Genomic DNA, 12,230 nt, shown 5'->3' on the forward strand with positions numbered 1-12,230 from the left:
CGACTTGGTCGCTCTGTCTCTCTCGCACCTGTAGGGAACGCCCCATGAGTGCGAGAGAGACAGAGCGGCGACAACGACTCTCGGAATGAGTCTGCTGGTGCACTTGACTCGCCACGACGCGGCGCGCATCGGAAAAACGGCGGCCCGGGCGAGTCGCCCGCCTGTCTCTCTCGCGCCGCTGCGGCCTGCGGGGCCCCGGGAGTGCGACGGGGAGACGGGGACGGCTCTTCGGACTCGGTCCGCGGCACGCTTCTCATCAGCGGCCGCGCCGGGCCTGCCCCTGCCGCTCGGCCCGCCGTGTGCCGCGCGCCGTGTCAGCGGGAATAATAATCGACTTTTCGGGGCGCCAACGCAAACAATGCCCGACGGGACCGACAGGACAGGACGACAGGCAATAAAGTCCGCGGCACTGCGAGGGGCCCACGGGGCCCACGGGGCCACGACCACGCCGACGACCACGACGAGGACCGCGCCGCCGCCGCCGCCGCCGCCGCCGCCGCCGCCGTCATGAAATCGAGAGGAAAACTTTCTTCGCGTATTTTGGTGGGCGGGCCTCGGCCCGGTCCCCGCCCGGTCGGTCTGTCCCCCGGGCCCGGCGGCGGGCGGGCTCTCCGATGAGTGAGTTAGAGAGTCCGGTTTGTCCGGCCGCCCCGCCCCGCCCCGCCTCGGCGCGCCACGCACCGCTGTGCAGCCCGGGGCCTCCCTTGTGCACGCATAGGAACACAATCAGCCGCGGGCCAAATGGCAACAAACCGAAAAAAAAACACACACAGACGCACGGATGGAACGACATGAAGCGGAAAAGAAAGCAGCGGCGCGCTCGTCGGCGTCCTTCCGCGTCAGTGTGTCAGTGTGGTATGAGAAATAACGCCTGCCGGCCGGCGCGCGCGGTGGTTATCGTCGCACGGTTTCTCTGAATAAATTAGCTCCGCCGGGCCCAAAATTAAGTCGCGATTATTTCGGCTCTAGTTACACACCCCTCTCCCTCTCTCCCTAGACAAGACGTGTTGTTGTCGTCGTCTTTTTGTTGTTATTTTTCGCGGCGAGGTTTTCCTTTCCTAGCCGCCTTCTCCTCCGGCCTGTCAGGCATGCGGCAGCTCATGGGAACGGGCGGCGTGCCTATGCATGTGTTTGCTTGTGTGTGTGCGTGTGTGTGTGTGTGTGTATGTGTGTGTATATATATATATGTGTGTGTGTGTGTGTGCAGCCCCGTCAGCCCCAATGACACCGAGTGACGGAACAGCGGCCGCCATCACTCCAGGCTCAACGAATCAAAAGTGAGAAATGCCACTCTCACACACACATACCTATTTTCTCTCACACACACACACATAGACACGTGCGCGGCCTCGAAGCGCGGTTTGAAGCGAGGGGTGTGGTGCGCCAATGCTCAAAACCAGGCGGCCAGAGTTCGCCTCCTCCGCGTGCAGCGCGTCGGCCCCGCCGCCGTGGAGAACGTCGAGGCCGTGGAGGAGGCTGGCGGGCGGCACGCGCGACGAGCTGGGCCTCGAGCTGGGCCTCGAGCTGGGCGTCGCCTCCGGGGCCTACCGGGCGGCTGCACTGGCTGGCTGCGCTGCGGCCCCGGAAACTCTTAACAAGCCCCGAGCGGAGCGGAGCGACCCCGCGGAAATGAAAAACGCGATATGAAAAGATAGTAAAAGCAAACCGTTTTTCCGCGCAGAGTCGCCGCTACCGCGGCACCGCGGCAGCGCGTCCCTGACGGGCCAGCCGAGCGATTCAGACAAGGGGTCCCCAACCGGCGAAAATCGGTGTACACGCGTGAAAAAGTCATTAAAAAAGTCACTAAAAGTCAAAAAAGTCACAAAAGTCAAAAAGTAACAGAAAAACCACTATAAAGTATCCAAAAAGTCACGAAACAGCCTTTAAAAATGCCAAATTTCAATGAACGCTGGTGGAAAAGTAATTTTTTAAGTCAAAAAAGTCATTTAAAGGTCAAAAAGTCATTTAAAAGTCAAAAAGTCATTAAAACGTGTGAAAGTGAAAATAGTTCCAAGGCAAAACAGTCGCCAAAAGTCAGAAAAGATACTCAAAAAAGTCACAAAAAAGTCAAAAAACAATCAAAAAGTCACAAAAAAGTCAAAAAAGTCAGTTTTGACTTTATGTCAGTGTACGCTCGCCGGCTCGGTTGGGGACCCCTTGGATTCAGAAGTTCGGCCTGTGGCCCTGTCTCTCTCGCACCCTTGCGGGGAGACCCATGAGTGCGAGAGAGACGGAGCGAATGAAACGACTGTTCTGACTCGCTTGGCTGGCGGGCCTGGCGTTCGTCGTCCACAAGGGCCAGGCGTGAGGCGCGAGGCCGGGTTGTCCCTGGGGGTCCAGTCCGGTTCATCTGGTTGCCTGGTTCATCTGGTTCCCCAGGGCACTGCCACGCCGCGTTATGTCACCGTGTCAACCCACAGAGTCTGCTTCTTTTTCTCTTTCTGCCGGGCCATCAACCTGCTCAGGATGAGCTCTTCGAGACACACTGTACTTCCTGGTGTTGCCGGTGTTATCGGTACCGCCGCCACCCCACATCCGACTGTCTGTCTGCCTGCCTGTCCGTCCGCTCGTCCGCCTGTCTGGATGCTGAAACGCGGCGCGCGCGCGAACGTGTCGCAAAAGCCGAAGGCATCATAATCGTCGGCTCAAACATTGTTCTGCCGAGTGTGGGCCGCGGGATGCGCCGCGCCGCTGCGTCGCTGCGTCGCCTCACACTGTGCTGCCGTGCGTGCCCGCCTCGGTTCCCGTTTAACTTCTCTCACTCGGCGCGGCAGAAGCAGACGGACACACCCCCACACGCGCGCTAGTGCGCCACCTGCCGCGATAACTCCGAACCGAAAGGCACTTCGAGAAATGGCCGAGGAAATGGCCAAGTCGTTTCCGGATGACCCCCAAAGGATGGGCGGTGGATGTTGCGAAGCATTCAGCTCCTGGGACGCACGCGGGACGCCAACAAGGCGCAAGCCTCGTCCTTGCTGAACAATGATAGACAGCCCACGCACTCCCTGGGCGTCCTGGCTGGACGTCCTGGACGCACTGCAGAGGAAGGAGAGGCGAGGCGCAGTGCGCGCAGTGAGTGTGTTGCAGTGTGTTGCACGCTCGCCTCGCAGGCGCCTGGCCCGCCCGCCAGCACCGCTAGACACCGGTGTCTTGCGGGCCAGTGCAGCGCCTACCCTTCAGGCGCCTGACGGACACAGGATAGCCTGCCCGCCGCACACCCGTGCCTTGCGGGCCATTGCAGTGCCTACCCTCCAGGCGCCTGAGGCGCCTGACGGACCCAGGATAGCCTGCCCGCCTCACACACGTGTCTTGCAGGCCTCAGGATGTGCCTACCTCGCAGGCGCTTGGACCGCGCGAAACCACTACAACATGAAGATGTCAGAGCAAAGATGTCAAGCTCAGCCACTCGCTTACCAACAGCACACTCCGATGAATCTGCCCGCAGGGCGAAGAGTATCCACAGAAAGTTAGGCGCGTGGTCGACGAGTTAATCCAACACTATTGACACGGGCGACCTGGCTACCCGCTGACGCACACACACATTCACCAAAAAAAAATGAAAAAGCACTGACAGCGCTATGCTGTTAAAACACTCGCGATAAACGCCGAAAAAAAATGATTCAAAACTGGGACAACCACACTGAACACACGCACGCGGCACACAAACACTTGTCGCACTCCCGAACGATGTTAGTTTCCCGATTTGATTCGATTTGCACGATTCACTTCGCACGCCTCGCGGTGACGGAGCGGTCCGGAGAGCTTCGACGGGGGGCCCCACCGGCAGCGAGCACTCCTGGGACACGACTAAGGGGCCCTCGGCGGGCTGGGCTCGGCGCGCGGCGGGCGGCGCGGCGCGGCGGGGTGGGGCGAGCCCTCCCCTTTCTCTCTCGCACTGCCGCGCCACGCCGGCACTCCGTCCAAGACTCCGTCTCTCTCGCTCCGCCGCGCCGCGCCGGCACTGCTGCCCCACTGCGCTGCAGCGCTGCACCCGCGGGGATGTCGTCCCGCGACCAGGAAAATAACAATACATAACAGCCAATCGACGCTTTGGCTGCTGCGGCCACACTGCCAAGGAAAGGGCCGGCGTCGGTGCGGCACCGATCCGTGTGGTTCGAGGCGGCCGGGCTTAAAAATAGTGTCCCCGGCCACCATCGAAGCGTAAAGTTTCCTCGTTGAGTCGATTAGTCGATTGCAGGCCGCGCGTTTCCCATGGGCAACCGCCAGACAAATGAACCGTTTAAAAGGCGGAATGAGACTCTCCAGACCGTCGAACGTCGAAATGGAGGAAACGAAGAATGAATGGAAATGATTGGGGACTGCCTGCGGCGCCCTGCGGCCCGCGCTGCGCGCTCCGCTCTGCTCGCGGCGCCACAACCCGTAAGCGCCAGTCTAGCCAGCCAGAGACAGACCGACAGCGTGGGCAGAATAACAACAGCAAGATGGCACGGTGCGAGGAGAACGCACCTGTCGGAGAGTGTTGGAACTAAACCCTTTCTTCCCCTCCCTCCTTTCGCGGGTTTTATAGTAGTGCCAACGAGGCGGCGGGGCGGCGTGGCGGGGGCCATCGAATGGTGAGTGGGACCGCGAGGAGCGCGGAGACGTGTTCGACTGTAGCGCGGCGCAAAGGTTAACACCACCAGGCTAACGCCGCGAACGCAAACGGCCGAGGGTGGCCAATGCGGCCAATACACATAATACGAGTTTGTTGGCACTTGATCTTGATCGCACTCTTTCGCCCCTTTTCCTGCCAATCATGCCTCTTCTTCTCCTTCTCGGTGGCGCTTGCGCAACAACGGCGACGCGCGCGGTGGCGGCTCCACTCCTCTTTCGGTCGTCCATCAAACAGTAATTCAATCCAATCGGATTCCAATTAAAAGACAATCCGGTGCGGCAGAACTGGGTCAGGCCGTAAAAGTCGCGCATCGCGCGTCAAAGTGACAGTGCGTGCTTGTGTGTGTGTGGGTGTGCCTCTGTGTGTGTGTGTGTGTGTGCGTGTGTGTGTGTGTGTGTGTGTGGGCGCGCCGCCGGAGACTCACACGCACGAGGCTGGTACAGCTTGGGACAATTTTCGCCGTAAATCGAGCAAAGGCGGCCGCTGTTCTACACGCGTCGGGATGAGAAAAAAAAACCATGGTGTTCCGAATCAGGGCAAAGTGCAAAAAGACACAGTCAAACAATTTTTTTTTTTTTTTTTTTAAGAGATTTGTTTTGGAAATTGCGATAATGGTCCCAAAATGTTGAAATGGTTCTCTTCCTCTCGGTTGGATTTTCACGGGACGTCATCTTACTCCGCAGGTGGTGCCGATCGCGGTGTGAGCGCGGGATTCGCCGTCTCATCGGGCTGGTCCGGGTGCGGCACGCCCCCTTTTTGCTCGCTCTGTCTCTGTCGCACTCACAGGCCGTCCCGCATGGGTGCGAGAGAGACGTCCGTCGGCGTGCTTGCCGGCCCGGTCGGCCCGCGTGCAGCAGATGAGCAATTACGATCTGCATGTGCTTTTACTCGGCGAGCCCATTATTGGCAGCCGCGATGGCACGAACAGCAGCAGTGGGCAGTGCACTGCGAATAACGCGCCGTGAGCTGCGAATAAGCAGATAGATAGATAGCTGCGGCGTTCTCCCAAAACGCGGTTCCGAAATCGATGACGTGCTTTCGGCGCCCTCCCCCTCCCCTTACGTAAATGCGTCCGGCAGACACGCACGCAGACGCGCACGCTGCAGCCTCAAAAAGCGCGCGGCAAAACGGCGGCCGGCAAAGCACAGGGCGGCGCGCCATACCACACGCTGTAACACTGTAACGCGGCGGCGGAGAACACCGTTGTTATGTAGGCCGGGCCGCGGCAGCGCGCACGTGGCGGGTGGCTCCACTTGCCTGTCTGCAATGTGTCGCCGCGGCCGAACCAGGACAGCCAGGACAGCCGGCTGTCTCTCTCGCAGCCTGTGGGGCGTACACTCTAAATATAGGGTGCCCAGCAACTGGGCGCCTTTGTCGCCCGCCCCACTTTTTAGGGTGCCAAATGTCGCCCAGTTTCTGGGCACCTTTGTCACCCAGTCTCGGGGTGGACAAATCATACAGTAACCGGCCCTCTCCCATGGTAGAGGATGCACAGGTGTCTAGATCCTGGGTGACTAAGGTGCCCAGATTCTGGGCACCTTTGGCACCTTAGTCGCTGCTGAGCCATGGGTGAAGGCAGGTTCCTTTGTGGATTGTCCACCCCTAGACTGGGCGACAAAGGTGCCCAGAAACTGGGCGACATTTGGCACCCTAAAAAGTGGGGCGGGCGACAAAGGCGCCCAGTTTCTGGACACCCTACATTTAGAGTGTACGGGACGCCGCCCTGAGTGCGGGCGAGACGGAGTGACCGCCTGCTGCAATTTGGCGAGGGGAAGGCACGGCGCGCACGCCGGCGGCAGCAGTATCATTGGCCGGGCCGCCGCGCCGCGCCGGGCCGCGCCCCGTTGTGAATGGCTCGGCCGGGTCGTTAGCACTCCGGCCCATTCACATGATAGCCCGCCGCCCCGCCCCGCCACTCTCACTTTCCATGCGTGCGAGCGGAAACTAGACGCGCACCGCGTTTTGACACGTGCACGACGGAAAGGCACACTCATGATCGGGGTGCTGGGGCCAGATCGGACTTGCCCCCCTTCTTCTCCTCCTCCTCGGCAGCAGCATGTGTGTTGCCGTGTGGCTGGGGTCGCGTTTCGCGCCGGGCGTGATTCTCGCTGTAAGATGAACGCGGTGTAGTAGTGCACCTTGCGGCACCGCTTGCGCTTGCGCTGAGTTTCCGGGTCGACCGTGCCAGCCGTCCTCCAGTAGGCCCACGCGACATCGTGAACCGTGTGTAAACACTTTTTAATTTTAATTTTTCCGTGTCTTTTTCAATTTTTTTAGTGTGTGTGTGTGCGGTGCTGTGGAAGTCCTGAGGGTTCCGCCGTCAGCGAAAAAACTAGCCGCCACAGCACAAGGAGGGCGATACGATCCGGAGGGGCGGTGCGGGGCGCGGCGACGGGAAGGCAAAACGCCCGCCAGTCCCGCCACCGAAATCGAAAGCTCGTGTTGTAGTGTAGTGGAGCGCCTCGCCGCCGCCGGCTGCCACCGGCCGTGCGCCGAGCTGGCTAACCAGAGCTGGCGGCTCGCGCCGCGTTATCGTAGCGCTGAATTCTATCACTTTACACGGCCAACAGGTTCCGCCGCCAGCCAGCCCGCCAGCCCAGCCCGCCGCGCCGGACACGCGTTCCCAGCACGGTCGTGCGCATCACGGCATGGCCGGGGCGCGGCGCGGCGGGCGGGCGGGCAGGCCCGGCCGTGTTCAAGGTGTCCGTAGAAGAAAGTTAGCGCGTCTTGGCCCCGGCCCGCCCCGGCCCGCCCCGGCCTGCCAGGCGCCGCCAGACTTTTGAACAAACGCCATTGCGCGGCGCGGCCGGGGCGCGGCGGGCGCGGCGTGCGTGCGTGATGAGGTACTACAACGAGGAGCGGAAAAAAGAGCAGAAAGAAAAGGACACGTGCCGCCACGCCCATCATCCTCGCCGAGTGCACGGCAAAAAAAAGAGAAAAAGAAAAAAGTCAGGGGAAATGGACACGCGTGTTGGGTACAGCGTTGCAGAGCGTTGCAGAGTGGGCCGCCGATCGCTCGAAATGGCCATCGGCGAGCTCTGCAGCAGGCCTCGGCGAAAGGGGCGTCGGGCTGCTCGGGCCTGTCGGGCCAAGCAGGCGAAGGGTGAGAGCGGACGACGTCGTCGCCGTGGCGGCGGCGCGGCGGCCCAGTCCCAGTGGTAGCCATGACACGCGTCGCCACGTCGCCACCCCGTGCCCTTTTTTCGAGTCGAGGCGAGGGTCCGCGGGTCGCAAGGGCTCTAAGGGCCTCCCGCCCGAGGGCCGCGCCAGCAGCGCCACTGGCGCCGGGTAGACGGCCGGGCCGTCACTTGAACCCGCGACACCAGCCACCGTCCCGGCCGTCCGCGTGCGTCGTGAGCTACTCCGCGGGGCCTGCGACCGCACGGCTCGGCTCGGCTCCACTCGGCTTGTCCCGACCTTGCGCCCTGACCGTGCCGCAGTCTAGTGCAGCCAGTACAGCAGGGGAGTTTTGCAACAGATATTAAAAGGCACGTACGTCGTCCACACAACACACACACAGACGGCACACACACGCGCGCACACACAGAGGCGTGCACTGCCGCTGCTGCTTCAAGTGGTTTGACCTGTCGCAACTAATGTGGCCGCACAGTACCAGCACTATGGCCTGGCCTGTGCACTCGGCGCTGCCCCGCGCTGCCCCGCGTCCCCTAAACCAACAACATCTCTTGCAGGCCGCCATCGTGGCACCGCGGGCCTTTCAAACATGACTCGGGCCGCGTTCAGCACCACGCTAGCCACGCCAGCACACTGCAACTCGATCCCGTCTCTTCGCGACTCTCGATGCAGTCTCCGGGTGGCCTACCCTCCGGGCGTTTCTTTTTTTGTCGGCGGAAAACTATTTCGTTTCAGTCGTTCCTAACCCGGCGTGGCGGGCTGTGGAAGCTACTGCATTCCATGCGGATTCGAAAAGCGAGACCGTCATTTGAGGTCCAAGCAATCAAGACAAGACGACTCGAAGCTCGAACATGAGCGATTCTTGCACCAGAGAAGCGATGGGCGGGTTGCGGGCTGCTCACGCCGGCTGTCGAAACCTTTCCTTTTTTCCGAACGCTGGTGACACCTGACTGCCGTGCCATTCACGCGCGCCGGCGCGCGGCGTGGCAATGCAAGGCACGGCACTGCAAGGCGCGGCACTGCAAGGCACGGCACTGCAAGGCGCGGCACTGCAAGGCACGGCACGGCGCGTCACGCGCGCCAAAAGTTCACGACTAGAACGCTGCCACCGCCGACGACGACGACGACGAGGAGGAGGAGGAGGAGGAGGATTTGATAATTGCCTATTCTCCTAATGAATTAACGAGGGTTGGCGCGGAGGTGGCGTCCACTGGGAGGACGTCGAGAAGGGCGGCGCCGTCGTGAACTTCACGGCGACGGCCCCCAAGGCCCTAAGGTCGTCGTCGTCCGGCCGCTCGCCCACCCCGGCGAACCTCCAGCGGGGCGAACGGCGTCGCCAGGCTGGAGCGTGCGGCGGTACACATTGCAGTGTGTACGAAGAACAACAGCGCACCGCCATTTGACCGCGCCGACAGCGGCGACAGGCCCGTTTGACCCCAACGCAATGAGACGCCGGGGCGCGCCGGGGACTGGGGCGGGGAGGCGGCGGTCGCATGCACTCTGTCACCACCGCGCCGAGCATAGAGTCGAGGCACTGCGAGGCACCCAGACGTACAGTGCATTCACTTTCTCCCTTCGACCGCAGAAGGCCGGTCCGAAATCCTGGCCTCACCGTTCCCTTCCCCACCCCTGCCTGCCCCCTGCCTGCCCCAGCCAGACGCACGGATGAATGAGTGAGTGAATGAATGAATGAATGCAGGGAGTGATTTGAGGATGCATGACGGCCCGGCCGGCCGGCGAACTGATTTAGGGCGTATGTGACGCGGCCCCCGAACGGGCGGCATTGCTGCGGCGTTGCGCTGCATTTCGAATGCAGGACATGGTAGGGGGACAGCCACAGGCCGCCACGGCCGGGCGCAACGCGCAGCGCGCAGCCACTCCTTCCTATTTTTAATGAAGGCGCTTTCGAAACGGTGGCGATATATTACATCCCCTGCCGTCCGAAGGGCCGAAAGCGCATCTCCGACAGCAACAAGACCCCCCATTTCCATGCCGTCTCCGTAAATACTTGACGACTTTTACGAGCGTAAGCCGCGCACGGCCGCGCGTCATACACGGTGGCGTGGCGCTGGCGGTCCCCGATGCTCCCCGCCAGCATGCTCATTCCGGGCACTCGCCGCTGCGTCTCTCTCGCACCCCGGAGGTACGCCCATCGAGTGTGAGAGAGACGGAGAGACGAAAGCACTGGTTCGGAAACAGCCGCGCTGCAGCGGTGCGGCTGGTCTAGTCCGCGCGGCCGCCGCCGCCATCCTCCTTCAAGGCCGTCGGGTTGGCCGCAGGCGGCTCTCGGCCTCTCGGCGGCCCGGGTGGTGGTGCCACGGCGGTGCCACAGCGGGTGGGCCCGGGGGCACTTCGGGGTGCCTGGGGTGCCGCGGCCCTAGCGCGGCCCTAGCGCGGTCCGGCTTGACGGCCGCTGCACGACGCGCATGTCGCACTGCATCCAAGTTGTTTCCGCGCAGGTGCACTGCACGGGCTTGGCGCGGCGCGCGGCGCTCATGGCGATGGCGGTTATGGCTTTGGCCGGGCTTGGCCGGGCTTGGCGCCTATCCGGCCCAATCTGCGACAGCCGGCCAGCGCAGCGCTGCGCGCGCACTGCAACGACCAAACGGCCGCAGGGAAAATCGGCAATCAAAAGCGTCCCCTTCCTTTCCTTTCCCTCGCCGTGTCCTGTCCGCGCGGCACCGCGGCTCTCGACGCCGAGGAAAGCGCCCGCCCGGTCATGAGCGCCATGAGCGCCATGAGCGCCATGAGCGACATGGCGGTGCGTCGCGCTGTCGCGGTATCGGACGAGGAAGTTGCGTTCTGGCGCAGCGGCGCGGCTGCGTCACCAACACACGCGGCCGATGGACGATCGACGGAATGCGCCTGCCACGACCTGCCATACCCGGGGAGCACGACGGGGCGGGGCTGGGCGGGGCCGGGCGGGGCGGCCTACGTTGGAGGGGCATGCAGTGCCATGCAGTGCCATGCATTGCCATGCACATGCACGCCTTGAGGACGGCGAGAGGCAAGGACGCCCGGTTGACATCCGTCCGCGCTGGGGCTGGGCTGGGGCTGGGCCAGCGGTTCTCAACCTTTCTCGGCTCGCGACCCCAAATTTGAAGCCAAAAATTTCCGCGACCCCCAGGAAAAATTTCGCGACCCCACGGGACCCCTCCTTTAACATGCCACGGCGTCTGATCCGAGGCGGGCATTTTGCTCCCTCAACGGGCAACTGGTCTTTGGACCTTCCTTTAGCATGCCTTTGTTACGGAGTGCAATTATCAGTCTTAGTTTGGGAGCAGTACTGTCTCAAAGTTGGCCAAAACGCTCAGAAATGTCTATGAAAAATCGTGTTTTGGGCTGATTTTAAGCAGCCACAGGGTCTGATCCGAGGCGGGCATTTTGCTCCCTCAACGGGGAGTTGGTCTTTGGACCTTCCTTTAGCATGCCTCTGTTACGGAGTGCGATTATCAGTCTTCGTTTGGGAGCAGTATTGTCTCAAAGTTGGCCGAAACGGTCAGCAGTGTCTTTGAAAAATCGTGTTTTGGGCCGATTTTAAGCAGCCACTGCGTCTGATCCGAGGCGGGCATTTTGCTCCCTCAACGGGCAGTTGGTCTTTGGACCTTCCTTTAGCATGCCTTTGTTACGGAGTGCAATTATCAGTCTTAGTTTGAGAGCAGTATTGTCTCAAAGTTGGCCGAAACGCTCAGAAATGTCTATGAAAAATCGTGTTTTGGGCTGATTTTAAGCAGCCACTGCGTCTGATCCGAGGCGGGCATTTTGCTCCCTCAACGGGCAATTGGTCTTTGGACCTTCCTTTAGCATGCCTTTGTTACGGAGTGCGATTGTCAGTCTTAGTTTGGGAGCAGTATTGTCTCAAAAGTCGATCAAAACGGTCGCAAGTGTCTTTGAAAAATCGTTGTGACTATTTTGGTCAACTTTGAGACAATACTGCTCCCAAACTAAGACTGATAATCGCACTCCGTAACAAAGGCATGCTAAAGGAAGGTCCAAAGACCAATTGCCCGTTGAGGGAGCAAAATGCCCGCCTCGGATCAGACGCAGTGGCTGCTTAAAATCGGCCCAAAACACGATTTTTCATAGACATTTCTGAGCGTTTCGGCCAACTTTGAGACAATACTGCTCCCAAACTAAGACTGATAATTGCACTCCGTAACAAAGGCATGCTAAAGGAAGGTCCAAAGACCGATTGCCCGTTGAGGGAGCAAAATGCCCGCCTCGGATCAGACGCAGTGGCTGCTTAAAATCGGCCCAAAACACGATTTTTCATAGACATTTCTGAGCGTTTCGGCCAACTTTGAGACAATACTGCTCCCAAACTAAGACTGATAATTGCACTCCGTAACAAAGGCATGCTAAAGGAAGGTCCAAAGACCGATTGCCCGTTGAGGGAGCAAAATGCCCGCCTCGGATCAGACGCAGTGGCTGCTTAAAATCGGCCTAAAACACGACCCCAGCATCGCCGCGACCCCTTAAA

At 60.8% G+C, this 12,230-nt stretch overlaps 1 protein-coding gene across 2 annotated transcripts in view; it reads right to left on the reverse strand.

The window, feature by feature from the left end:
- Positions 1-3,793, reverse strand: part of LOC117646377 — a 163,366-nt gene extending 159,573 nt beyond the window's left edge. For both annotated transcript variants that reach the window (XM_034387260.1, XM_034387258.1), the window contains exon 1: positions 3,415-3,793. The gene's annotated coding sequence lies outside the window, so the exon portion shown is untranslated. The remainder of the gene's footprint in view (positions 1-3,414) is intronic.
- Between the last annotated feature and the right edge of the window lie 8,437 nt (positions 3,794-12,230).

This window comes from Thrips palmi, unplaced genomic scaffold (genome assembly GCF_012932325.1).
Source record: "Thrips palmi isolate BJ-2018 unplaced genomic scaffold, TpBJ-2018v1 HiC_scaffold_19, whole genome shotgun sequence".
Taxonomy (NCBI): Eukaryota; Metazoa; Arthropoda; class Insecta; order Thysanoptera; family Thripidae; genus Thrips; species Thrips palmi.